Source organism: Pyxicephalus adspersus, chromosome 1 (assembly GCF_032062135.1).
Source record: "Pyxicephalus adspersus chromosome 1, UCB_Pads_2.0, whole genome shotgun sequence".
Lineage (NCBI taxonomy): Eukaryota > Metazoa > Chordata > Amphibia > Anura > Pyxicephalidae > Pyxicephalus > Pyxicephalus adspersus.
In genome coordinates, this window is record NC_092858.1 from 163330274 (window position 1) to 163342042 (window position 11769).

Here is an 11769-nt window from a genome sequence, read left to right on the forward strand (position 1 = left end):
TCAAGGCTGAAGTATTTTGCTGTATAAAATAACATCATGGTTTAGCTTTGAAAGATTTGTTTTAGACCGTAGTTGATTCAAATGCTCTTGGGAATACACAAACATGTAGAAGAGCACAAAAACAGATTCCAAAAGGAGAATATTGATGGTCTGTGTATAGCATATAGATGGCTTGCACTCTTAATATCAAGTAAACAGAGCAGGAGAGAGTTTGTATAGCTTTATGGGACCTGAGAAGAAGCCAAAAAGCTTTTAAGATTTTTGCTGTACGCAGAGCTTTCAATTCGCTTCCCTGCCTTATTATTGACTGTTGTGCTTTCAGATAAATGAACACAGCCAGAGGATGAGCTAAACTTGGGACACTCATTTTGCTGTAATACTGACTTTAAGAGACCATATTCATCTATTCCCCAATGAATAGATTCATCTCTGTTTCATGTTGCAAAAAAAAACAAACTCTAAAGGTACAAGATAGAAATAGAAGAACAGCCATTGCTGTAGCAATTAGAGGTCATTTGAAGATTGATAATTGCTGGCCTCTTCATTGTCAGATCTCATTCTGTCCCTCATCTTTTTCTGTTAGGTGGGGCCATAAATATGCAGAAATTGTGTTAGACACTCAGGATTAAGTCAAAAGTGTTAGAAGGGAACTTGCATTCTTGCATTTAGGAAGAGGCCAGATGTGTTCCAGGGGTAAATAACAATCCAATATTAGGCATAAGGTTCCTCAAATAGTATCCGAAGCAGGCAACAGCATCACTATTTTAAGCCCAATTGAACATTTAGTTTAAATCAGCTGAACACATTTCAAGTGCATTGACATTTTGGGAACTGTGCTGAGATCTGCCACAGGTGAAGCCACAGCCACATGCAGTTGCATGCAAAAAAAAATGATTCCCAACCTCTTCCATACACTTGACCATGAGTTGAGCTCATTGCGGAATGCTGCGGCTCACCAAAAGTGTAAAGTGGCCCTTACGTTCCATTTTTCTCAAAAGGCAGCAACAGGGAGAGTAAGCTCTAGCTTTGACATAGCAGGGTGTGTTGGACCTCAGGCCGTGCTGCTCAGGCTGTAAGACTTTTACTCTTATGTTCCTAGAATATATTGAACATATTTAAACTTAAAGGATAACTGTGCTTACTTACTAGTACAGTTATTGATTTGTATATAAAAAAAAAAAATAGTCGACCCCTTACATATAATTTCTGAAAACATATCTGGCCTCTGCAGGCCAGTGTCCTGCCAATTAACAAATCTAAATAATAGTGAAGCCATCTTCAGTCTACTTTAAAACAGTTAGTCAGTAGACAGCCTCAAAATTTCCCTGTAAAATTATATCATGTACCTTGCCTCTTGTACTCCCTATTGGTCCTTTATTGTAATGAGAAACCACAAAGACCAGTAAGGAATTTATAGCGGGAAGGATTGCGTCAAGGTGGACCGTTATATAAAAATTCATATTTGCATTTAACTATATCTCTGCATCTACTTATCATTTTGATGTATTGTTTCAACAAGGGTAAAATCTGCTGTGAATTTTTTCATCAATAGCTCCCTTTGAATTGCTTTGGTTTGTGACAGGTTTAGAATATACTGTGCCATCTTGATGTTTACATAATTCCATCTGTCATTCAGGTAAAACGGGAGAAAGGGGAAGCATGAAAGATATTCTGATAAGCTCTTCATATATTTTCAGTTACCTCTATACAAACCTGTAGTGATTTTAGACTACCATAAGGCATGATATTTCCACACTACTGTAATAAATGTTAAATAAATAAATGTTAATAATAGTAATATATAATAATAATATTATTAATAATAGGAAAAAGTTATTTATACCTTTACCTAAAATTGGCATGGCTGCCTCTAAAATATAAATAGGGTGTAAGAGACCCTGGTCCAGCGCCAGTGCTCATCAGATGGAAGTACCCCAAACTAACGCTGCACTCTTCGCATATAGCAAGCCCCCGATAAGCCTCGGGAGAGTAGTTGTGCTGTCCCAGCTCATGGTTGCCCAGGACTTCTGTGCACAAAGGATGGCGTCTGGGGAAGAACAGACAGAGGACCAGGAGCCCACAGATAATGCAGTACAGGAGAGTCCAGCAGAGGCACTTCCATAAAACAGGGCCAGAGGACATACACAGGTAACCAACCCACCAACAAGATATCCAAGGGTAAACACGACATAAACAACCCAGCTAAACATTACAAAAGGCAACTGATGAAGCCAAGGACTAATCTGCTCCTTAAATACCCTTCATTTGTGCACAGCCTGGGAGTGTGTGCTGGGGATGCTGGGGATATATCTCAGTCGGCACAAGGGAAGCAAACCATGCTACGAGCTGCTGATCAAAGGGTCTTTACTCTCCTTGCTGCTCCAATATACTGCACTGGGTCTTGCCAGATAAACATTTCCTAACATAGTGACTGTTTTACATAAATCTAAAAACAAATATTCCTGCAAATATTCTTAGGAGTCCATTTAAAAAAAGTGAATTTGACATTCACTAAAACATTCTCTGGTGGAGAATCTTCCAGGTCCTTATCTTTCAATGGCTGTAATTGATTCTAATAGTTACATAGGTTGAAAAAATACATAAGTCCATCAAGTTCAAACCCTTGGGAAAAAAACCTATCCCGGATAAAACCCTATAAGACATAACTGATCCAGAGTAAAACAAAAAAACTCTCTGGTACAATTTACTGCAACAGGGAAAAACTATTCCTTACTGATCCCATGAGGTAATCGAATGATTCTCCTTCAGGGAACGTTTCAGTAATTATTAGATTCACTTCTTCATAAATAGATAACTCAAAGCATTTTTAAACCCAGAACAAAAGTAAAATTTATTGCAGTCCTATAACAAAATCTAAGATGCAGCCGTTATTTTAATCTTTTTTTTTAACCTTTTTCTCTCATTTTATTTTGTGTTCCTGCCAATAACACATTTCCCTCTGTTCCTGGGTAACAAAGCCTAATCACGGTACTCAATCTAAGAATATACAGTGTTGTTAACTTAGGACAAAACTACAGAACAAGCCAGTTTTCTTTTTATCTTCACAGTAGTCTACAGAGGGAACTTGGAACAATACTAACTGTTAAAATGTATCACAAGAGGTTATATATATTTTTTTTTGCACTCATTATAACTATATATTCAAATCTAAACTCAAGCCACATATTACAAACAAGCAATAAATGGTTCCTTATATCAAAACAAGCATTTGCTACGAAATTCAACTTCAATCCAGAAATTTCTTTTTCTGCTGCTAGATGTCCAGTGGATGGATCTAAAGCATTCAACGGGGGTGCGGATATTTGACACACCCAGAAGTGTCAGATGTTGAAAAAGATTCTGTCTATTTCTCAGGAGCAAAATGAGGATTTGATGCCAATGGAGAAGTACCAAATAAATAGAAATTTTATTTTGCAGGAGGCATTTTTTAGATATTGTTTTTAAATCAACAAAGTTGTTTCCAGGCATCTAGCAGATTTGAAGGTTAGAGGCATTGGAGCGTGTAGCAGTACATGACTCAGTTTTCCTCAATGACTTACAGGAAAATATGATGCCTACACTACTTTGTAGTAATGTTTTTTAGTCATACATTAAAAACACAAACTTTTCAGAATAGATTTGATTGGCCACAGGAGTCCTTTTTAACCATAAAATAATCAACAGTTCAAAATAATAATAACCTAATAAAATACACCAATACGGTACATAAGGACCACTGGTTATTAGAAAGGGTCTTTGGAGTCCAGCCAACTTCACTGTGACATCTCCAGGTTTGATATTTTATGATTACACCCTGTTAAAATAACTTTTTCCAGTCGACTACCATGTTTTGTAACCATCTCACCTTTTCACAGGACCTTCCAGAGGTCCCCTAGCTCAACAAGCTACTGTGACAATCACTGGAGACTTTAAAGCTGTTGTAAACGGGAGGGCAGATGAAACAACTCTCCTCTAATCTTGTGCACGGAACATCCAACAGCCCCTACAGATTCTACCCCTGTAGCTCCTCCCTCCCCCATAAACTCCAAATACGTAAGGCCAGCTTATACACTAATACATCCCTTTTTCTTGGAGACTATCTTCCACCATGTATCCTACAGTCCTTTTTATAGGGTCTATCTCTAATTTTACCAGACCATCTTGCCTTGGGCCGTTTTTAAGCATACGTAGCGTAAGCATAAACTTAGAGAACCACGTTGGCTGATGATGTCATGGGGTTTTTCCTCGGCCTGGGGATACAAGCTCTAATCTGTTCAAATTTCTCAACTGGTCTGCGTATATTCAAACTGAGTTGGATTTTTTGTGTTTTAAGCACCTCCAGTAGTCAGTAAAAAGGGGAAAAATTACAATTTTAGTAACTATCAGATTTTTTTTTATGTTGTACCATATTGTTAATATAAACAAATATTCTATAACCCTAATACAAAGCTTAAACTATGTTTTACCAGATGTGACTGTAATATGCATTCAGGGTAAATTTAGGAACTTCCCAGGATGACCAGAAAAATCTGAAGGCAATAAATCTGCACTGCTAAACAAATGTATCCAATTGCACAGCCTGCAAAAGGTATCTGTGACTAGTGACAAGGATTCTGAAGTCTCCTACTGAACAGTTGGCATCACCACTTTTTGATTTGAATTGTCAATGGTGGTACAGGGTCATTGCCATTAGGGTCTCGGATTCGGTCTTGCTGCGAATTGGACAGTTCTCGCTTACCAAACAAGTAGGCGAGAACGGCCTTTGTAAATTTGACGGGAGGATTCCAATGGCTGTATTTATGAATGCAACCGCGATAATCCTCCTATAGTGATTTCCGAAATTTCACGGACCTATCGGAATTTCTAGGAAAATTTTAACAAGAATGACAAAGGCATTCTCGCTCATCTCTAATTGCCATCAGCAACCTGGGCAATACTTAGGATACAGTACCTGATTTGAGCTTTCTTCATTTGCAGATTTTCTATGTTTTAAATTCCTCAACAACAATACTTTTGAGGCTCCATTACCCCCAGGACCTATAACAGCCACATTGTCTGCTATGGCTGTTGTTTTGCCTCTGCAAGAACACACAATGCGAATGGGAATTAACAGTGTCCAATTTCAATAAAACTAACAGGAATTTTGTCCAAGCTAAAAGGACCGGTTGTTGGACCTGCTAATAAACCAGAGTCCCTGAGAGCCACCAGATTGTGTATAAATGTCCAATTGCCCTTTGACACCTTGCAGAGGCTAAAGTGCTAACCCTGCTCAATCTCTTGAATCCACCATTCAGCTTTGTTTTATGTTCTTGAGATATATAACAAGCCACGTGACTATCTAATAAAATATCTCTCTTTTTACTAATTATATATCAATAATCGAGGGTAAACTAGTTTTATCTGATAGACGGCACCTCTCCGCGCACACAGAATTCTGTAGTGGAACTGATGCAGATTGACAGATTTAATAGAATCCTCAAATTTTAATTTGGATTTAATCTCTCTAAAGAAAAGATAAAATCCTTAAAAATGGCAGCTCTCTCCAGTTAGTGCAAAGCTTTGCTGACATATGTCTGCTGTTCTAACCACGGCTTTTATTTCTGAGCCCAGGTGAACAGTGCGCCAGAAACCTACTCACGGACAGCTGTTCCAGTCTTATTGAGTTTAATTAGTGTGAGGCTGCTTTTTGGCGCTTCTGCTACAAAGCTGGATCGGCTTGTGCATCAGCTTCATCAATAAAACACTGAAGAAAGTTGTTTTCAAAAACCTTTAATATAGCAGCCTTTACCACTGAGAAACTATGGGGTTATTATTGTAAAGTTTATGAGGACGTAATTATTGACTTGATTTTTTTATAGGCTTGCTGTGCCTTATTTTTATGATTTCTATCCAAGATTTCATTGCATTTTAGATTCCTCCTGTATACATTCGGTGTCTGGTGTCATCAGCAATCCCATTAAAAGAAAATGGGGTGTCCAGAGATTAAAATGTTTTCATTGAATCTGTAATATAAGGAAAACTGAAGTTTGTACATGTAAAAAGAAAATATGGCTGGTTTATGTACTCTAGGTCTATAATTACAAATCATGTATAATACATGCTAAAATGTTGAAGCGTCCTTAAACGAAAAAGCAAGGTCCACTTTTAAAATCAGCCCCCAAGCCAAAATAATAAAAAAAAGTGATAAACTTACTTACCTTGCCTTTGACATAAAGGTGAGGAGACCTCATGGCATGTCTAGGGGACTTTGGGATTGCAAATCTCACAAAAAGATGGTCCTATCCAGTGCTTTGCATTAGGCTCAGTTACATTGAACATACCCAGGAAGGAGGCATAAGGGACCATAAGTCATGAAATCTGAATCCCCATTTACCCCAGCTCCAGGACATTGAAGGCAAACATCAAAGGCGATTACCCTACCTTTGATTTGAATGTTGGACTGGTTGGACTGATGTAAGCCAATTAGTTGGGAGCATCTCAATTGTTCGTGAATGATGGTTGAACCGTAGACAATGTTGCCTCACTGTACTGTATCTTTAAAGGAGCTGCATTGTCATTCTAGGAGTGTCACCCATATTGAGAAGTTTATAGGACGTTAGTAGGGGCACCATCTGGAGGGGACAAAGGGCTTCTGTACTGAGCCCCAATCTACAGTTGTTGACTTTTGCTGGAAGTTTTAGACCTGGGCACCCAGGAAGTCTACCTACTATGGGGCCCAGACATTTCTGATGTTCGTTCTGGATGTTAGGACTTCCCTTTTCTCTTCTCCATAACATAGGAAGGAGGTATTCTGTGCTTCAATAAGAGAACCAGGCAAATAACGCTCAATGTTTCAAAGCATCCTTGGATTTTTAGCAGATCAAAAGCTATTTGTTTGAATTTGTAGGGTGACAGATGAATGAAAGAGCACTGCTATTATGTTCTATGGGTGTGGGAGGATGAGCAGCACCCCACTGTGCCCTCCTCCAACATTGGGGGACTGCTGTACACATACTAAATTTTCTAACATGTGTACGTGGATTTACATACTTTACATATTTGTATTTATTTTATTTCAATGACATCACAGAATGCCCTGAGCCGGATCCCAGGTAATGACAGTATGTGAACCACTTATGTGAAGTGCTTTGTTTATGGGAAGAGCTGCGTTGGTATACAACTGAACATTTTTCTATTAGTAGTCATCATAATAGAAGAACAGATTAGTGTGGAGATCTATTTTTTAATTCTACCTACAGGAACTGGTCAAGGGTCTGCTATGGATAAGCACCAGGACTGATGATGGAGCTGTTTGATTAGCAGATGGCCAAACAAGTGAACCTTGACCGAAGAAGGCTTCATTAGCTAAGTTTTTATGTAGAAAATGGTGAATCTGAAATGCAAAGAACATTCCAGGTGTTTTCAGTTCAAATTTTCAAGTGATTAAAAGCAAAACGCGTAGAGGAACACTGTTTTAGTTAGTTCAACGTGGTTCATCATTCATGACTATCTATAACTGTGGGGTCACAACAGCCTATTGGTGGATCTTTTTATGACTGTTTAATGTATATCAATAAAACGTTTAGAGTGTTGATTTCGTCCAAAATGTTTCAAAATGGAATCTTCTAGGTAGGGATGCAGTACGCTTGAGACCAAAAAAGTAAGTTTTTAATGAAAAACATAGATTCTTAACCTGAGAATGTTTGGTAAATGCTTCTTAAAAAGATCCCATTATGTAAGCCATTAGATCAAGACCAGAAGTATAAACAGTCTTTTGTTTTGGAAATTATTTTCATGCACGAGAGACAAGATCACTAGGGGGTGCTGTGGCTTGCACGGAGGTGGTGAGAGCCCTGAGAAGGACAAGGCGCAGAGTCTAAGCAGTAACCAGGTTTTCTCTAGAGCCTCTGATGGTGAGGATGTTGTGCCGCTGGTTATTGCTAGGTTGTGGTCCTTGGGCACACCAAGGTGGGCAAAACACGGTACCTAATCACAAAGCAGAAGGATAATCGAGGAAAGCCGGGGCCACGACAGGCGGCAAGTGGTCGGGTCACACGCCAGGGGTCAATTGCCAGGGATCCAGGAGACAGACACCAGTGACACAGGCGCCACTGCGGGCACAGGGAACACAGGAGACGCAGAAAGCAACAACAGAAGGCACAAGTGACTCAGGGATATCCAAAGACAAACAAGAACACTGGAACAGCGCGGGGAAGTTGGCTGGGAACCAACAGACTGGACAATGAGGGGTTAACACAGGAGCTGGACACAGGAAACACTGAATTAAGCAACAGGTGTAGGGAAACTAGCTTATCAGAACTAGGTGCTCGGCACTAGTGAAGAGTTGTTGCACGAGCACAGAGTGCAGTGTGTGAGCTAGCTAAATAGCCAGGGCTGGTCAAGAGGTTATTTTCTGATTGGCCAGCAGATTGGACAGAATTGATAAAGCTTGGAAACAGAGGCACGCCCAGCGTCAGAACTGCCCGCATGCGCAGGAGAGAGGTGTTTGTGCTTTAGTGAGGATGAGGTAGGTGTGACACTTATGCTTGAATTTTTTTCCTCATTTTTATTTCTTCATATACACTGTAAAATATTTCACAACTTTTACTAGTTATTAAATACGAAGGTCTTACATTTACTTGTGACAATGAATCCGGAGTCATTCAGTTATCTCAGTGAATGTAAAATGATTAAAAAAATAAATAAATGCATTATGCCTATTTTACTGCTTTGGGAGATGACATAAAATGCAAAATAATCTCATTTTTCTTGTTATGATACATTAAAACAGATTCATAGCAATGGGCAATTCTGTGGGGTTCCTGCGTTCAGTGCGCTATAAAAGAATAACAAACACAGATGATTGTGTTTCATAAAATAATAAAGCACATCTCATTCTAACAAGACTTTTCCTCTTTCATACAATGCATACAAAACAGGGGTTGGGGAAAAATAGATGTCAAATCTAGACTCTAGAATAATGCCTTGGGTGAAAATATTACCATATTATTCAAAGCGAATATAATATTGGATGTCATTAGTTGTAAGAAAATAATCAAAACTTTTTTATTATATCATTGATTTGGCATTGTTACATGCACTGGTAGGGAATTTAGAAATTTAAAACAAATATATAATTACATTTACACGTCTGCACAAATACATTCCCATCATACTGAATTTATTTTGTTGTTGTTTTTGTGTTTTGTTTTTTTTTAACTATAAACTTTAAGCCTTAAAAAACTGTTTTTAAGCTTCAGTCAAAATTCTTGGCCTAGGCTAGTGTCCCGTACAGATGTCAGATGGGCAGCAGTAGACAGCATTTGCTTTAAATTATATTTTAGGCTTCTTTACAGTGACGGGAACAATCAAGCGCTGTACGCACTTCCCAGTTCTGCTCTATGGTAAGAGAGGAGGAAGGGAATCTACAGCAGTCATATATACAATCAGTCCTTTATCAATCTGCCAAAACAGATTGATAAATGATATCAGGGGACTGCTGTACATGTCAGATTTTCACCGAACAAAAACAGTCGTTCTAGTCTTGGGCAAAATTCTGACATGTGCACAGCAAACCCTGGTGGATTAGCAGGCAGTTTAGGAGCCTGAAGAGGTAAGTAATACATGTATGTGTATACCTACCGTGCATGCACCTAACTGAAAAAATACTTCCAGTGTTAGGTACACTTGATCTCTCTTTCCTTAATCCCTAGCTTTCTCTGTCCGCCTTGAAATCCTTCAGTTTACAGCTTGAATCATAGGGCACCCCTGGGTAAAGAATGGAGGGCACAGATGCCAGTTGGATTATGATATTCCTCAACATAAAGGCAGAGAATAGAGGGACTAAGGAGTGGCACAGGTGCCAGTTGAATGATGATTTTTCTCAACATTAAGGCAGAGAATGGAGGGACTAAGGAGTGGCACAGGTGCCAGTTGGATGATGATTTTCCTTGACATTAAGGCAGAGAATGGAGGGACTAAGAAGTGGCACAGATGCCAGTTGGATGGTGATGTTCCTCAACTAAAAGGCAAAGAATGGAGGGGCACAGATACCAGTTGAATGGTGATGTTCCTGGACAAAAAGGCAGAGAGTTTAGGGACTAAGGAGTAGCACAGGTACTAGTTGGGTGGTGATTTTCCTGGGACTTAGCAGAACTGTCTTTGAGTGACTGGAAGTGCTGATAGGTAAAGTTCACAGATGGGAATAAGTCAGTAACAGGCCAAGTTAATTAAGGGCTGGGCAATATGGTACAATTACAGCAAGCACAGGCATGCTAATGGACAGGCCACGTGAACAACCTGTAGTCAGTGCAGTAATAGAGCTGCAGACAATGAACAAACATAGATCAGAACAGGAGTAGGAAAGCAAACATAGGAAGTCAAAGAGGAGTTAGAAACACGTTGGGTCAAGAGGAGTCAGGGTCAGTTCTATAATTCTATAAACCACAATTCTGTGTGCCAAACAATGCCCATGTACATGTGAGAATCCCCACTCTCCATAGCAATAGATATCCTACTCCCCATTCTCTAACAATCTGAGCAGTACACTTTTGCTTTGATATTGACTTTCTCAGGTATCAAAATATTCTAATCGAATTTTTACCCAAAGTCAAATAACATCACAAATTACTAAGCCCTTCCCTAGTTCTATTCTCTCCAGCCATGTTCCATTACAAAGGTCAATTCCATCAACCTAGACATAGCCTCACATTTATCAACATTAAATCTCATCTGCCACTTGACCTCCCATGTTGGCATTTTCTTGCAACCCTTCCAATAACATGGTATATACCTGCCTAGTTTTAAGAATAATAATTGTGTGTCATCTGCAAAAATGGTACATTAATTACTAGTTAGTGTATTGCATCAATAATAAAATGATTGATTTGTGTGAAGCAAAACTGCAAACCTTGATCCTTTTAGAAAATGTTGTTTATGGCTGTCCTTAATATTTCTGTCCTTTAAGGGGTCATTCTAATCTATATCAAACCAATTTTTAGATTTTGGTTGATGTGAGAGAGTTAAACCTTTCTATTTTCTTCTAACTCTTATGGACTTTATTAGTGGGACCTCGGTTCTACATTCCTAGGTCAGCACACAGTTTGTGTGCGTTTAGAGAGGCCCTACTCTTTAAAAGGTTTATTTATATATATCACAGAGGATGGAACAGGAGGAACATGCAGAGGTTGGCAGGAACACCCAAAACTTGCTAAGAGATGGGAAAAGCTTAAAAATGATGGCAGTGATATGTTCAGGTGTAACGAATAGAAAAACCTTTTTAAATGGAGGGTTAAAACAGCTGTCAACGTTTTGCCATTTGTAATTTATTAGAAAGACTTCCCTTCACTTCCTGTCCTGTAAACTACACAAGGAGTGAGAGGATATCTTTCTGATGTAAAAAATCTGCTTTTGTAGGCTAGAACCCAGTGTCTCCACTGGGCAATTTTACCTCTGTGTCTTTTCTGCTGGCAACTCAAAAGTTTGGCATTACGCTTACATTTATTCCTGCTGACATGGGTGATCAGGACAATTAGAGAGATATAATATACCTAAGGGACATGTTAGGCAGGTGATAAATTGCCAGTCATATTGGAGAACATGATACCATGCTAACCCACTGGCCAGTATCACAACCGCAATCACAGGGCAGCAATCGAAAGGGAGCAATACTATTAAAACTATTAAAGGAAGTCTTTTAGGGACTCTATCAAAGGCACAGACAGCAGTAAAAACCTGAAAGTGGTATTAGCACCTTACCACCATTTTCAAATCTAAAAAAGGTTTTGCCAT